This window comes from Macrobrachium nipponense, chromosome 13, assembly GCF_015104395.2.
Source record: "Macrobrachium nipponense isolate FS-2020 chromosome 13, ASM1510439v2, whole genome shotgun sequence".
NCBI classification, from domain to species: domain Eukaryota; kingdom Metazoa; phylum Arthropoda; class Malacostraca; order Decapoda; family Palaemonidae; genus Macrobrachium; species Macrobrachium nipponense.
The window spans coordinates 38054662-38070055 of NC_087206.1; the positions used below are offsets into that span (position 1 = coordinate 38054662).

Consider the following 15394-nt stretch of genomic DNA (forward strand, 5'->3'; position numbering starts at 1 on the left):
ATTTATGTATTATTCTTATGAGTTGACTTCATGGTGAGACCAAGTCTGGTATAAAAATGTAGTCAATGCTGGTAATCACAAGTGATGGAATTATATTTTTCATGCTTGCCATTCCTTACTTCCAAGATAATATCATATTTTTTTGTTTTGTTAGACATCATGTTCTTAACCATTGCAACATGAGTTAAGAAAACTTTTTATTGCAGGGTTGTTAGATAGGTCTTGATATATACCCACTCTTCAGGATTTCTTGGGGTTCCCACAGGATTTCATCCTGGTTATTCTATATCTATCACTTTTCAGAGCAACTGTTCCTCATTCCATCTCATTGCATTTCTAAACAATCTCATTCTTTGCAATCCCATTGTTTTTCCAGTATTTTTATAGCACATCCCATCCCTTCCTTATATTACATACCATACTCTGGCTCATTTCGAGTATCTAAGCTCAGCTACTTAGGCTAGAAAAGACCCAGTGTATGTGATCTTGTATGGCATTTGGAAATGATACCCATGGTCATACATTTAAAAAATCTCTTTAATTTTATTTGTCAGTGCCTATGGTTCTGCTGCAAACAACTACAAGCCTTGTCTACCTACTGTGTCTTTTCTTTCCCTACTAATAGGGATTGTAATATAAGTCAGTATATCAGTTGGTCATTTTTATATCCTGCAGTGGAAACAAGAATGCTTCCTAATATTCTATTTATGATTTCATCTCTTATATTGTTTCCAAGATTTTTCATGCCCTTAGGCTTAAATTTTTTCTTGTTAGGATCGAAGATGTAGTAACTTTTTTGGATTATACTTGTCTTTTTTAATATTTCTTTGCAAAATTACATTTTATGCATTCAACTTACCTGTCAGATATATGCTTAGCTATAGACTCCGTCGTCCCCGATAGAAATTCGAATTTCGCGGCACACACTACAGGTAGGTCAGGTGATCTACCGCCCCGCGCTGGTGGCGGGGAATAGGAATCATTCCCGTTTTCTAAGACTATTTTCTCTATCGGCCGTGACAGCAACATTGTTGTTGTTACTCCTTATTTGATTTCGTGTTTTTTCATCGCTATTGATCTTCTAAGCCGGTTATTTTGGTGACGTATTGGATCTTTGGTTTGGCATACTCTTTCGTGGACTGTTATTTGGACTTGGTTTTTTGGATTTTTCTCATAATGTCAGATTCTAGCTTTACGGTTAGAAGACAGTGTGTAAATGAGGGATGCATGGTGAGGCTACCGAAAGCTTCGGTAGATCCCTCACACAGTTTGTAATGGGGTGTAGAATGAATGAATGCTCAATATCTAACACCTGTGATGAATGTGTAGGTTTGAATGAGGAAGAATTGAAGAATTTAAATTCCTATTTAAGGAAATTGGATATGGATAGGGCTAGGAAGGCTTCCTCCAGAAGCGTAAGTAGGTCTCGTTCTAACGAGTCTATTAAATTAACACCTAACCCTAAACCTGTATCTTCTTCCTCTTGTACTAAGACTGCAAATCCAGCAACGGAAATTGCAGATCTTAAAGCTGCACTGCAAAGGATGGAACGTCAAATGCTAACGTTACAAGGTAAGCACAGTGATAGTGATTTAAGTGTCCCTAGTGCAGTGGAGGGTGCGTTCTGATCGGCTTCAATCTCGCTCCCAGGCTAGACCTCTTCCAAGCTCACAGGCCCAGAGGAGAAGGAATGTCAAAAAAGCCTTACGGAGGTTATGGAGAATCCCCACCGATCAGGCGTCCCCTCGGCAGATTCTGTGACGACCCGAACTGCCAAGGATCGCTACCGAAAAAGCATCCTAAAACAGTGTTTTTCGTCTTCAGATTCTTCACCTAATGTAAGGGGCTGGAGCTCTGATGAACTGTCACGCCCCTTAAAAGGAGTTGGAAGGCTCCACTTTGAATTCAAGCCCTGAGCTTTTCTCCGATGGAATCTCCATGTGAAAGGAAGAAAAGCAAATTAATTCCAAAACGCAAATCGGAGTCCCCTTCCTCTTCTAGACCTCCTTCACCTGAATCGGGAAAGGAAAAAGAGAATGCTGCTGCGAAAATTCTACTAAATGTACAGGAGCAGCTCTCCGCTTTAGTAGGAGTTTTTACGAAGGAGACTCCCAGAAAAAAGGACTCTTTCCTTCCGATAAAGAGAACGAAGGAAAGGAAAGAAGAATCGAACGTAAAAGTTGCGGATTCTACTCGGATGAGTATGAAGAATGCGCCAAAAGCGCCACCTGGCGCAAATGCGCCAAATGCGCCAGAAAGCTCCATATGAGCCAGAAGCGCCACCCTGCCGAAAATGCGCCAGAAGCGCCAGTCTGGCGCAAGGAGCCACGAGACGCCCCAACCTGGCGCAATGAGCCAGAAGCGCAACCGAGCGCAATGAGCCAGAAGCACCATCCAGGCGCCAGAAGTACGGACTTCTTCCAAAAGACAGTTATGCCAGGAGGATTTTGTCTAGCTTTCGGAAGGATAAGCCTTTACCTGACGGGGACTCTAGGTGCCGCACAGGCGGCCGTAGCCCTTGTCAGGATATGGGGTGGCTCCGTGAAAGCGATAGGAGAGGACATCCTTCCTCTGACAGGAGAGAAAGGTGCCGCTCAGGCGGCCGTCGCTCTTGCCAGGAGAAGGATAAGGTCGTGTTGCTGGATCAACCTATCTCTCGTAGGGACGCAAGTTGCCGCACAGGCGGTCGTCGTTCTTGCGAGAGTGGGGCAGATGTTGCTAGAGACCTGTCTCCTATTGAAAATAAACAATCCTCTTCGGAATTGGATTTGAAAGAAGTTTCGGACTCGGAAGATCACTCGGCTCCAGGCTTGTCAGATTACAAGGCTCTGGCAGCCCTCTTACTTCAAGAGTTTGGGGACTCTAAGCCCTACTGCCCCTCCTTCTCTGAGGTCTTTGTTTACAAGTACTAAGGTCTCGAAGTCATCATCTTTCATTAAGATGAAGCCAACCCATTTCCATGAATAAGGCTCTCCGATTCGTAGGAAATTGGTTTAAATCCACAAGGAGAAGGCGGGGAAGACAGTCTTTGCCTGCCCTCCTTCCAAACTATCAGGAAAGAAGGGAATCTGGTACGAGACGGGCGAATCACTGGTTCTAGCTCTCCCTACCACTGCCGAAGCAGATTTTTCGAATCTGGTGGATTCTTCAAGGAGACAAGCCTTGTCATCGGCAAAGATCACATGGGGACTTCTGAGATGGACCATCTCCTCAAGGGATTGTTTAATGTCTTAGAAGTTTTAACTTCTTAGACTGGTCCCTTGGGTGTTGGCTAAGAAGACTCAAGAGAATGAATCTCTTAGCCCAGAAGTCCTTTATAGTGTACTGTCCTGCATGGACAAAGCGGTTCAAGATGGATCAGAAGAGGTGGCCTCGCTTTTTGGAACTGGAATTCTGAAGAAGAGAGTCTTATTTAGTTCCTTTTCTGACGGAAAAGCCGTTACTCCTATTCAGAGGTCACTCTTCTTATGCTCCTCTTTCGGACCAATTGTTTTCCTGCACAACTAGTGAAGGACATATCTCATTCTTTGACAGAAAAGGCACGCCAAGATCTCTTGGCCCAATCTGCAAAGAAATCAAGGACTTCGGTTCCTGTAAAGAGAGAGAATCGTACTCCTCAACAGCCCTTTCGAGGGAGCTCCTCTTCCAGACCCTCCTTTAAGAGAGAGGTACAGAAGAGAGGTAGGTCTTCCTTCAGACCTATCAAGAAAAACAAAATGAGACACGTCCTTCAAGCACCGGTAGAAGCCAGACTTCGGAAATTTTCCGAAGAATGGACTCTGAGAGAGGCAGAAAGATGGTCCCTTTCAGTGGTAACGAAGGGATATATATCCCCTTTCGAGACAGGCCTCCCTTGACACGATCCCGAGGGAACTGTCAGCCCAATACAGGGACCCTGCCAGAAAGAAGCATTATTGCAACTGATAGAACAGATGTTGCAAAAGGAGGCCATGGAATTGGTTCGGGATCCGCATTCCGAGGATTCTACAACCGTCTTTTTCTGGTTTTGAAATCCTCGGAGGGTGAAGACCGGTCCTGGATGTGAGCGCATTGAACCGATTTGTAGAGAACACAAGTTCTCTATGGAAACATCAAAATCGGTTCTTGTGGCTCTTCGTCCAGGAGATTGGATGGTCTCCTTAGATCTACAGGATGCTTACTTTCATGTCCCCCTGCATCCATCATCGAAGAAATATCTCCTATTCATGATGCAGGGAAAAGTATTCCAATTCAGAGCCCTATGCTTCGGCCTGTCTACGGCCCCTCAAGTGTTCACGAGACTAATGACGAATGTTGCGAGATGGCTACATCTAGAAGGGATAAATGTATCCCTTTATCTAGACGATTGGCTAATAAGAGCAAAATCGGAACTTCAGTGCTTGAAGGACTTGGAGAAGACTTTGGATTTGACAAAATCTCTGGGACTACTCGTGAACCTCGAGAAATCACAATTGATCCCCAGACAGAACATAGTCTATCTGGGGATACAGATGGATTCTCGGGGTTTTCAAGCGTTTCCATCACAAGAGAGAATTGCTCGATGGCTTAGAAAAAATCTCGAACTTCCTAGGGAAAGAACGGACCTCGGTGAGGGAATGGCTTAGTCCTGCTGGGCACCCTTTCCTCGTTACGAGCAGTTCCATTCCCTTCCCTCCGGGAGATTAAATCTCAGACCTCTGCAGTTTTATCTCAGACAAATGAGGAGTCAAAAGACAGGAGACTTGTCAGACTGTTTTCCCATTCAACAGGGGATAAAATCCAACCTGAAGTGGTGGTTAACCCCATTAACAAACAACGAAGGGGTGTCCCTCTTGATTCGGAACCCTCACCGAGTGTTGTTTTCCGATGCCTTGGAAACAGGTTGGGGAGCAACACTGGGTCCAAAGGAAGTGGCGGGTACCTGGACCAAAGAACAGGCTACACTGCATATCAATGCGAAGGAACTCCTGGCGATTCATCTAGCCCTGGAATACTTCGAAGCGGAAGTCAGAGGAGTGGTAGTTCAAGTCAATTCCGACAATACCACAGCTCTGGCTTTACATTCCGGAATCAAGGAGGCACTCACTCTTTCTCACTGTACGAAATAGCGAGAGATCTATTAACCTGGACAGAGAACAGGGCATAATTCTGCGGACAAGGTTTGTTTAAGGGTGGTAAAAACCTAAGGGCAGACAGGTTGAGCAGAAAGAACCAGGTACTCCTGACAGAGTGGATGCTCCACTCAGAAGTCTGCAGACAAATGTGGTCCCTCTGGGGAAGACCCCAGATCGACCTGTTTGCCACGTTTCCTCTCCAAGGAATATAGGACAATTACTTCCTTGACTCTCTGGAAGAAGATCCCAGAGCCACGGCGATCGATGCTTTCCTCATGGATTGGTCAGGCATAGACCGCCTACGCCTTCCCCATTCAAATTGCTGGGGGCTGGGAAGTACTAAGAAAGTTTGTGGCAAATCGGAGGGAACAAGACTAATTCTAATTGCTCCCTTCTGGCCTTCCCCGAAAAAAACTGGTTCACACGAGGTACTGGAATGGACGGTGGGACTTCCCCCAGATTCTCTACCGAAACAGGGACAGATCTGCTCAGACAACCCCACTTCGAGAGGTTCCACAAAAACATCCAAAGTCTCTCCCTGACTGCCTTTCGACTATCGAAAGGCTGGTCAGAGCGAGAGGCTTTTCAAGAAAGTGGCAACTGCAATTGCTAGAGCCCGCAGAGCCTCTACCTTGCGGGTCTACCAATCGAAGTGGGAAGTTTTCCGTAGATGGTGTAGGTCGAAGAAGCTGTCCTCTTCCAATACCTCTGTGACCAAATCGGGGATTTTTCTCCTCTTCTTAAGAGAAGAGTCGAATTGGCCGTATCCACTATCAAGGGATATAAGAGCATGCTCTCAGCTGTTTTTAGAAACAAGAGGACTGAATCTGGAAAATAATAAGGATCTTCATGATCTCATCAGGTCTTTCGAGACTACTAAATTGAGATCTTCTATTCCCCCGAGTTGGAACCTTGACGTAGTCCTAAAATTCTTGATTTCGGACAGGTTCGAACCTCCATATAAAATCCCATTCAGAGATCTTACTAGTAAATGCATATTCCTGTTGGCCCTCGCAACTGCTAAGAGGATCAGTGAATTACATGCTTTGGACTCCCCTCGGGTGGGATTTAAAAAAAAAAAGACTCATCTGTTATTTCTTTCCAGGATCTATTCCTAGCAAAGATGAAAACCCTTCTAAACATTTTGGGCCTAGAGTTTTTGAAGTCAAGGGACTCTCTTCTCTAGTTAGGGGTTAGAGAGTTGGATCGGTTCCCTTTCTTTTGCCCAGTCAGGACCTTAATATTCTATTTGTTCATGAAACTTACCTGACAGATATATATAGCTGTATTTTCTGAAGTCCTACAGAATTTAAAAATTCGCGGCACACGCAGTGGGCGGCCAGGTGGTAGTACCCATTCCCGCCGTGGGAGGCGGATATCAGGAACTATTCCCCTTTTTCTATTCATATTTTTTCTGTCGCCGGTCGGTAAACAACTGTTTACAGACCTCCGCCTAGGATTTTGAAAACTTCATTAGCCGCTTAAGTATCCTAATTATTCTTTCGATTATTAACTTGGATTTGGTGGCTAGGCATACGCTATCGTAAATGTTTTCATTGCATTTTATGTCTGAAGCTTTAGTTATCCTAGTTTTCAGACTTTGTTGTCTGCATGGTAAGGTGAGGCTACCGGAACTTTCGGTAGACACTCGCTTTATATATATGACGTTTACATGTTTTCTTTGCATTAGTTCAATGTAATTAGTGTAATGTGTGACTCATTACGGAAGGAGGAGGATTCATGTACGCATTTTAGAGCGTGTTAGAATCAGGAGTTTTCCTCCACATTATCTTGATAAAACTATAGAAAGGTAAACAGAAGTTAGAAATAATGAACCTTCTAACCTCCTGTAGATTTTATTTGCCTAACCCTGTGGTATGGCTTACGGGCCTAGAAGAAGTGTCTGCTAGAGGATTACATCAAGTATTCTTAGACTAAAGTGCTCGCTCTCCAATCATGTTGTGAAGTGTAGTGCCCCTTGTGTTGTGGAGGGGGCGTCAGATCGGCCCCATAATGCCTCTAGGCCTGGACCTCTGTCGGACTCCCAGGACTCTGGGAGAGGGCATGTCGAAAGCCGCAAGAGGGTTACGGGGGCTCCCCACCGATCTGGCGTCCCTTCGGCAGAACCTGTTGACGCTTCCCAGGCTGCTAAACGTCCTCGAGGCGTCCTCCCCGCGCGCAAGGGTTGGAGCTCTCGAAGGACTCGCGCCCTCTAAGAAGCTTTTAGAGAAAGGACGCTTCACGTCCTCTCTCTCGTTAGGAGGGAACGTCAGATCGGCCCCATAATGCCTCTAGGCCTAGACCTCTGTCGGACTCCCAGGAAACCAGGGAGAGGGCATGTCAAAAGCCGAAGGAAGGTTACGGGTTTTTCATGCTGATCTGGCTTCCTTTCGGCAGGTCCTGTTGTCGCTTCCCAGGCTGCCTGAAGATCGGAGCACGTGCAACGAATCGTTGAAGGATTGCTTCTCGTCCTCCGAGGCGTCCTCCCCACACAGGGGTTGGAGCTCTCGGAAGGACTCGCGCCCCCTAAAGAAGCTTTAGAGAAGAGGGACGCTTCACGTCCTCTCTCTATCGTCTCGAGAGGATGAAAGAGTCCTGTGCCCTGTCAGGGCTCTCGAGTTATATTTACATAAACGAAGGAAGTAAGAGGTCCTTCGGGTAATGTATGGTGCTCAGGAAGAGACCACATTACCCTTTTCGAAGAATGCACTGGCTCTTTTCCTAAGGGAAATATTAAGGAGGCTCATTCATCTTGCCAGAAGAGTGATTTGAGCCTCCTGCGAGTGAACGCTCATGAAGTTAGAGCTGTTTCAACTCGCTAGCATTCCAAAAGGATTTGGTAATCAAGGACATTCTAGATTCCACCTTTTGGAGGAGCAACTCAGTATTCGTCTCCTCTCCTAATGGCGCTCCGTATACGTTATGTAACGTTCGCTTTACTTCGAAAAAGCAAGCTGATAAGTTTGACGTCCGGCAAGCTGCTTTGCACAGTCAAACAACTTATGTCTCTGGTTCGGCATAAGAAGGGCAATTTAGACGTGAAGAAGTTTTTGGAGGTGCTCGACGTCCTATAGTGGAGACATTCTCCAGGACGCTCGGCAAGCACCTTGCGAGGGTGTCTTTCGGACGCTCGGCGTTCCTTTGCTGAGTGCGTTTCTGGAGATGGTCTTTTGCATTACTAAGACGCAAGTTGTCGCACAGGCGGCCACTGTCTTTGTAAGAAGGTATGAAGGTCTTTAAGGCCCGTCTTGAAGACGAAAGCCATACGTCTTCCTTTAGTGTTCACAACACTTCAGGAGCAGCGTGCGGCTCTCCATGGAGACTCGCATGAGGACGTCCCTTGAAAATATTCAACGTCATATGCAAACGCGGTTCGTCGTAACATTGAGATGTTGGAAAGGTCGCTCGCCAGGACGCCTCTTGGCGGCCCGGCCTTGCATGCATCAGGGCGCTCAACGAGTTCCTCTCTGAAACGTCGTTCAGAAGACTTGGTGTTCTCTGCTCAGACACGCTCGTAGCTAAGCAGGACGTTTTTTGAGGACGCTCAGCAGGACGCTTTTGAGGACGCTCAGCAGGACGCTTTTGAGGACGCTCAGCAGGACGCTTTTGTGGACATTCGCCAGGACGCTTCGGTGGAAGCTCGGCAGGACGCTTTGCGAGAGTAAAGGCGTCTTATTTGCTGTTCACAGACGTTTTCTTAGGACTTAAGACGCTTTATAAACGCTCGTCAAGACGAGGTTTTTTCAGGACTCTCCACAGGACATTCCTTTACAGAAAAAAGGATTCGAGTTAGCGGAGAGACATACCCGAATTTTTTCTTCGATCCCTCTTTCCTCTTCATCGATTTCTCTGAGAATCTGGAAGATTATATACTCGGATTCCTGGTGACTTTCGGTCATGTTAAAGGGTTTTTCCCCCTATTAGCAAAGTGCTAATAGTTTTGTCAAGTAAGGACGTTTTCCCCATTGTCAAGATACTAACGTTTTGTCATTTAAGTGGGGGACCCCTCATAAATGGGGTAGTTCTCATTGACATAGATTTTAACGTTTTTTATCGTTTAAGCGGATAAACTCGTTAACAAATTTCGGAAGAGCTCTCATTCATTTTCAGAGGCTCATCCGGGGAGTAAGAAAAAGACTTGTAGACTAGATCCAGGAAGTCTTATGTCCAATATCATAAGAACATTGAACGGTCCTTTTCGATCCTCGGTTCTCTCTTGATGATCTCTATTCGAATATTACTCCCTTTTCTTGGAAAAGAGTCTTGGCAAAGAGTCAAGGAGTTCTTTTAAAAAGCCTCATTCATTAGAGCGTGGACAGTCGTTTTCCTTTCTTTCTCTCTTCCTCATCGAGGAAAGATGTAGTCAGTAGAATTCGATGTTCAAATTACTACAATACTTACGTAGTTTATCTTTGCGTCATTTTGCTAACGCATGAGTCAAGTCATATACGCATATCGTATTTACCTCTGCGGATAGAAGCCGAAAGAACTGTTGTTCTAATGTATTTATTTGACACTCCCAAAATTCCCAACCTTCCAAGAGTTTTTCGGGTGGAGTAAGAACAACTCTTCAGGTATTGTTACGACAACACCGACTCAGCTTCTGTTTTTTAGCGAATTCTGTTTTCGTTTAAATAGACCTGCTTGAGAGTTTCCTTTTGCTCGATATCATACCTATTCCTTCGTAAAGGGAGTAGCTGGCAACTCAGGCAGTTAGTATTCTGTTCACCATTGAAGCTTTCCTTCGAGGAAGCCTTCTCCTTCACTCTCTTTGATAGAGATCGAAGGTGGTCGATCTCCAATCCTTATTTTGTTTTCTTGAAGGAAAGAATTTAGGATTGAGATCGTTGTTCAGAATCCTATAAATATACTACGTATATTAACCTCGCGACTGATTCTACTAAGCAGTTGAATGTCCTGAGGGGTAGGCGCATATCCTAGTTATTCTACGGATTGCGACTTAGACGAGAAGTATTCTAATTGAACTGCAACTCTGGGTTGCCTGCAACCTCCCAGGAGTTTGTTTCAATTTTATATACCGTTATGGTTTTGGTCACGACAAACACCATTTCAACTTTTATATTTATCGAAATTCGTTTCGCCTAAATATAATTGCTCGAGCATATCTTTTATGCTCTGGTTCTAGCCGAACGCATTCCTTTGTGGAATATGGATTACCTGGCAACTCAGGATGACGAGTCAGCGGAGCTCAAGCTCAGCTACTGCGTATTGAACTGCCTGATACCAGCTCAGTATCAGCTGGGCCTCCGAGATGCACGGTTATTGATTAGTCTCTCTCTCTCTCCTGCTTTGATTGACTACCGAACCGTATCTCTGCCCAACAATCATGGACTTAAGTCTCTGATTAACGGGGTTTCTCGCAATTATGAAGGAACATCTACTGCTGTGACGATAGATTCCTCATCGCCTTCGATATTGCGAGAATTTTTCAACAGAGATATCTCTTAGACTCTTTCATCTTTCTGTTTAATTCGCACGGTAACAGAAGTCTGTACAAGTCTCCCGCGCTGCATCGCACTGCGATAATGCGAATGATTTTGCAGACATCTGGTTTGTCTTTAAATATCTCATATTCGTAGGTGTAGCAATTGTTCATTGTTCAATCCCGAATTAACAGATATGTCAAAAGAACATCGCCTACTCTCCGACCTGACAGCTCTACTTCCAAATGTTCAGCCCATGAGAAGCAGTTCTTCAGGCAGCTTTCCCCTGTGTTTTTCATTACTGAAGAACGCCCCGCTTTCATTGCAACTACGACTTCTCACCGACAGCAATGAAATAGCGGTTAGTGTTTTCAGTCATTGGTAGGCACAGGTTCAGAATCTTGAGAATCCTTATCTCGATTTGTCTGTGAAGACGTAGGTTGCATTCAATATCTACCTTCGTCTTCAACGGTACAGAGCGATAAGATCTTCAAGAGTAATGGCAGCCTCTTGGCCAAGGCAAAGCAGTGCTGCCTATTTTCAGTGTTCAATCGGAGGAGGCCGTTTCTGGAGATAGTGAAGGGAAATGACTGTTCCTCCCACCCGACCTCTGTTAAGTTCCTTATGGTTCTATCTTTCCCGTCTGAAGTATGAGATAAGCTAGAAGTCCTAACTATTGTAGAATATGCAAATATGTTGTTGACGGCCTCTAGGCTCAGAGATTCGGTTCTGTCAAACAACAAAGCTTCACGATCTTTTGAGGTCTGTGGAGATCTTAAAATTCTAGGATCAAAGGTTCCGACATGGAACTTAGACGTAGTCTGAGTTTTCTTCTGATGCCACAAAAAGCAATTCGAACCCATCCTTTCTGCGAACTTAATACACGTAACCAGAAAGGCTAATATTCTAACCGCTCTAGCCACGGCAAAGAGGGTTAGTGAGGTTTTAGCCATCATCAGAGGTTTTGGCTTTAAAGACATAATGCGGTCTGTCCTCTAAGCATTCCGTTCTTGATAAGAACGAAAACCTGTCTAACCCTTGACCCGAAGGCTTGGAGACCAAGGGTATGGCACAAATTATTGGGCAACCCAGGGGCATTAGAGAGTCCTGTGCCCTGTAGGGTCTCTCAAGTTTTATCTTGATAAAACTATAGAAAGTCAAGGTCAACGGACAATCTGCGGTGTTCCGTCAAAAAGACCAGACTGGTTCATGTCCAAAAACACCCTGGCATTATAGCCAAGGAGTTCTTTTAAGAGGTCTCATTCATTGTGTTTCATAAAGATTTGAGATTTTTTCTTAATATGAATGCTCAAGAGGTGAGGGCGCGGCCTCGGAAGCATTTCAACAGAGCATGACAGTCAGTAACATCCTGAGTGCCACGCTTTAGCGAAGCAACTCTGTGTTCGCTTCACAAATCCCGACAATCTGCGGGGTTCCGTAAAAAGACAGACTGGTTCATGTCCAAGAGCACCCTGGCATTATAGCCAAGAGTTCTTTTAAGAGGTCTCATTCATTATGTTTGCATAAAGATTTGGAGATTTTTTCTTAATATGAATGCTCAAGAGGTGAGGGCGCGGCCTCGGAAGCATTTCAACAGAGCGTGACACTCAGTAACATCCTGAGTGCCACGCTTTAGCGAAGCAACTCTGTGTTCGCTTCACACTCCCGACGGGATGTGAGACGACATTTCAGATCCGTAAGTCGCTAGAGACATACATATCCGTAGATATATTATTGGGGGCAGGAAGCAACACGAATCCTATCCTAATGAAAAATAAAAAGGGATAGTGTGCTTTTAACTTTGAAGGGTTGGTCGCTTGAGGCGCGTTCCTTTTCTTTAGCCTAGAAGTTATGGAACTAACTTTGATAGGTTAGGTCAGGTGGTGGTTTTAGCTTCGTTGCCCTCAGAAAGTATGGTCGTATGGTCTAGTCACATTGTGGTCACGCCCCGTTCCCCGTTGACAGATCATTTAGAGCACACCAGCATTACAGGTCTCTACCTCGCTGGCAACTCTAGTAACGCAGAAGCAGACTTTGGTGACAGTAATCACGAAGTCGCTATGCTAACAGGTGAGGAACTAAGATGTATATCATCTACTTAATTTAGTTTCCCAAAAAATCCTATTCTGTCTCTTCCCCCCACCATCCGAAGGTGGGATTCAGCTATATATATATCTGTCAGGTAAGTTTCACGAACAAAATGTTATTGTTATAATACAACTAAGTTTGTTCATACTTACCTGGCATGATATATATAATTAAAGTGCCCACCACCTCCCCTCAGGAGACAGTGGCACTGATAAAATATGAATAGAAAATGGGAATAGTTCCTGATATCCGCCTCCCACGGCAGGAATGGGTACTACCACCTGGCCGCCCACTGCGTGTGCAGCGAATTTTTAAATTCTGTCGGACTTCAGAAAATACAGCTATATATATATCGCCAGGTAAGTATGAACAAACTTAATTGTATTTAATATTAACAATAACCATTTTAAAGGAAAAGAAGATACAGCTTTCAGGGAATGTCCGACAAAGTCTTTGGTGTTTCGGTAAGAAACCCCAAACACAAAAGACTTATATGTCAAAAGAACGCAGCTGGCGTTCTTTGTCAGAAATGTGATTACCGAAGCTCACAGAATTGCCAAGAGAACTCTTTAAAGCTGCTGAGAGTAAAAGCTCACGAAGTCCGGGCTGTGGCAACTTCCCTTTCTTTCACTAAGTATATGTCCATGAGAAACAATTTTAGCAGCAACTTATTGGAGGTGCAATTCAGTATTTGCATCCCACTATTTAAAGGATGTTAGAGTAACATACGATAAATGTTTTTCTCTTGGACCTTATGTATCAGCGGATACTATGCTGGGAAATGGAGCACACGCTGATCCTTAATTTTGTTTTTATGTTTTTAATGATTATTTGTAATATTGTTGTTGAGTTGTGGGTTGCTTGAAAGGATGTTCGGGGATGACTCTTTTCAATCTTAGTACTAACCCCAATTAGGATCAGGTGATCGGGATTAGTGTTGTGCTCTATGATCATGCCAATAGGCAAGGTGTTTTGTCATGTAAGTGGATAGGACCCCATTGACAAAGATCCTAAGGTTCTGTCGCGTAAGTGGGTAAGACCCCTGTAACAGACCATCAAGAACTCTTAGCATGAGGTCACTACCTCGCTGAGGCTCTTGAAGCGATACAGGCTCCTAGGCAGTAGCCATAAAGTCTTTCGCTAACACAGGTAGGAATCAAGGTTTTTTATTTTTATTACCTACAACATATGTTGTTTCCTGTCTATTTCAGTAAATTAGCTGTCTCTTACCCTCCGCCAAAGGTGCCAATCAGCTAAGTATATATCTGACAGGTAAGTTTGAATGCATAAAAATGTTATTGTCATGATACATAAAGTTTTATGCATACTTACCTGGCAGATATATACGGTTAATGGCCCACCCACCCGACCTCCCTCAGGAGACAGGTGGAAGAGAAAATCTGTCTTAGAAAACGGGAATGATTCCTATTCCCGCCACCAGTGGCGGGGCGGTAGATCACCTGACCTACCTGTAGAGTGTGCCGCGAAATTCGAATTTCTATCTGGGACGACGGAGTCTATAGCTAAGTATATATCTGCCAGGTAAGTATGCATAAAACTTTATTGTATCATGACAATAACATATTATAACTTGACCTACTATCATAAAAGATAAGAACTAAAACCAACAGCAACCCCTGGGTATATTTATGAGGAAATATATAACAGGATGTCATGTGAGAGAGAGAGGCAGTACTTGCTCCCTTGAAGTCAAGATCACAACTAGCTCATGCCGCCTGGTTCTTGATTTTAGCCTGTCTAAAAGTTGCTGTTAGGGAATTTATGGGCTATAGAAATAATGGAAACTCTCCTGCCTCGATTCCTTCAAATTGGTGGCGCATAATATTTATGCTGAGTGGACCCATCCATCAATGGTTAATAAGCAGTATCTCAGTTACAGAATTTATGCGTTTGTCAAGAAGAAATGTCCTTTCCTTTCCAGTTTGCAAACTTGGCCATGAAGTTATGAATTATAGGCTTATAATATTGCTAAATACACTGTTGGTGACACCTTCAACATTTTGTAGAAGGCAGAGGTTACGCATTTGGTCTTGCAGGTGTTTTGGACCAGGTGAATGGTTGGATCTCTGGCCTGGAAAGGTCCCTGGTATCCAACAGATCAAGTAAGCATCCTCCACCTGTGACCTACCAGAGGAAGTTTTAACATGCCTTCCACTTGGAAATCAGATCAGTCTCAATAGATTCTTTCAATTTGTATATCATGATATGAATATTGGATTTTTTCCACATCATTGGTCTCTAGTAATATTCAATCATTTACCTTTATTTTGCAACAAATTGGAAGTCTCTAGCACAATATTTTGATTTATGGTGAATTTATGAATAAAACTTTTTCCTTACTTCTGCACGGTAACTCTTCTGAAAAAATCCAATTTTTTCGTCTGATTGTCGTAATGTTTGCACCGTTTTTTATTAGCCGTTACATAAAGTTTTATATATGACAATGTACGCAATTTCATGTAAATACAACAAAAAACAACCCATGGTTGTAGCTTTTATCAGTTTTGAAATATTTTCATATAAACGATAAATAGAAAAAATTCTACCTTCAGTCAACTGTAACTACATTGAAATGGTCTAAAACATCAATTGTTATGCTACAACACTTACAGTCTAGTAATAGTCAATCAATTATCTTCATTTTGCAACAAACGGGAAGTCTCTAGCACAATATTTCAATTTATAGTGAATTTTTGAAAAAAAAAAAAATTTTACGTCCGCACGTTATGAATTCATGTATCATATTGT

The 15394-nt window shown here is 43.8% G+C and overlaps 2 protein-coding genes across 2 annotated transcripts in view; one reads left to right on the forward strand and one right to left on the reverse strand.

The window, feature by feature from the left end:
• The window catches only part of LOC135225750 (putative leucine-rich repeat-containing protein DDB_G0290503), a 562436-nt gene that overhangs the window by 85159 nt on the left and 461883 nt on the right, over positions 1-15394 (forward strand). The gene's annotated exons all lie outside the window — the stretch shown is intronic.
• The window catches only part of LOC135225751 (eukaryotic translation initiation factor 3 subunit K-like), a 136320-nt gene that overhangs the window by 60091 nt on the left and 60835 nt on the right, over positions 1-15394 (reverse strand). The gene's annotated exons all lie outside the window — the stretch shown is intronic.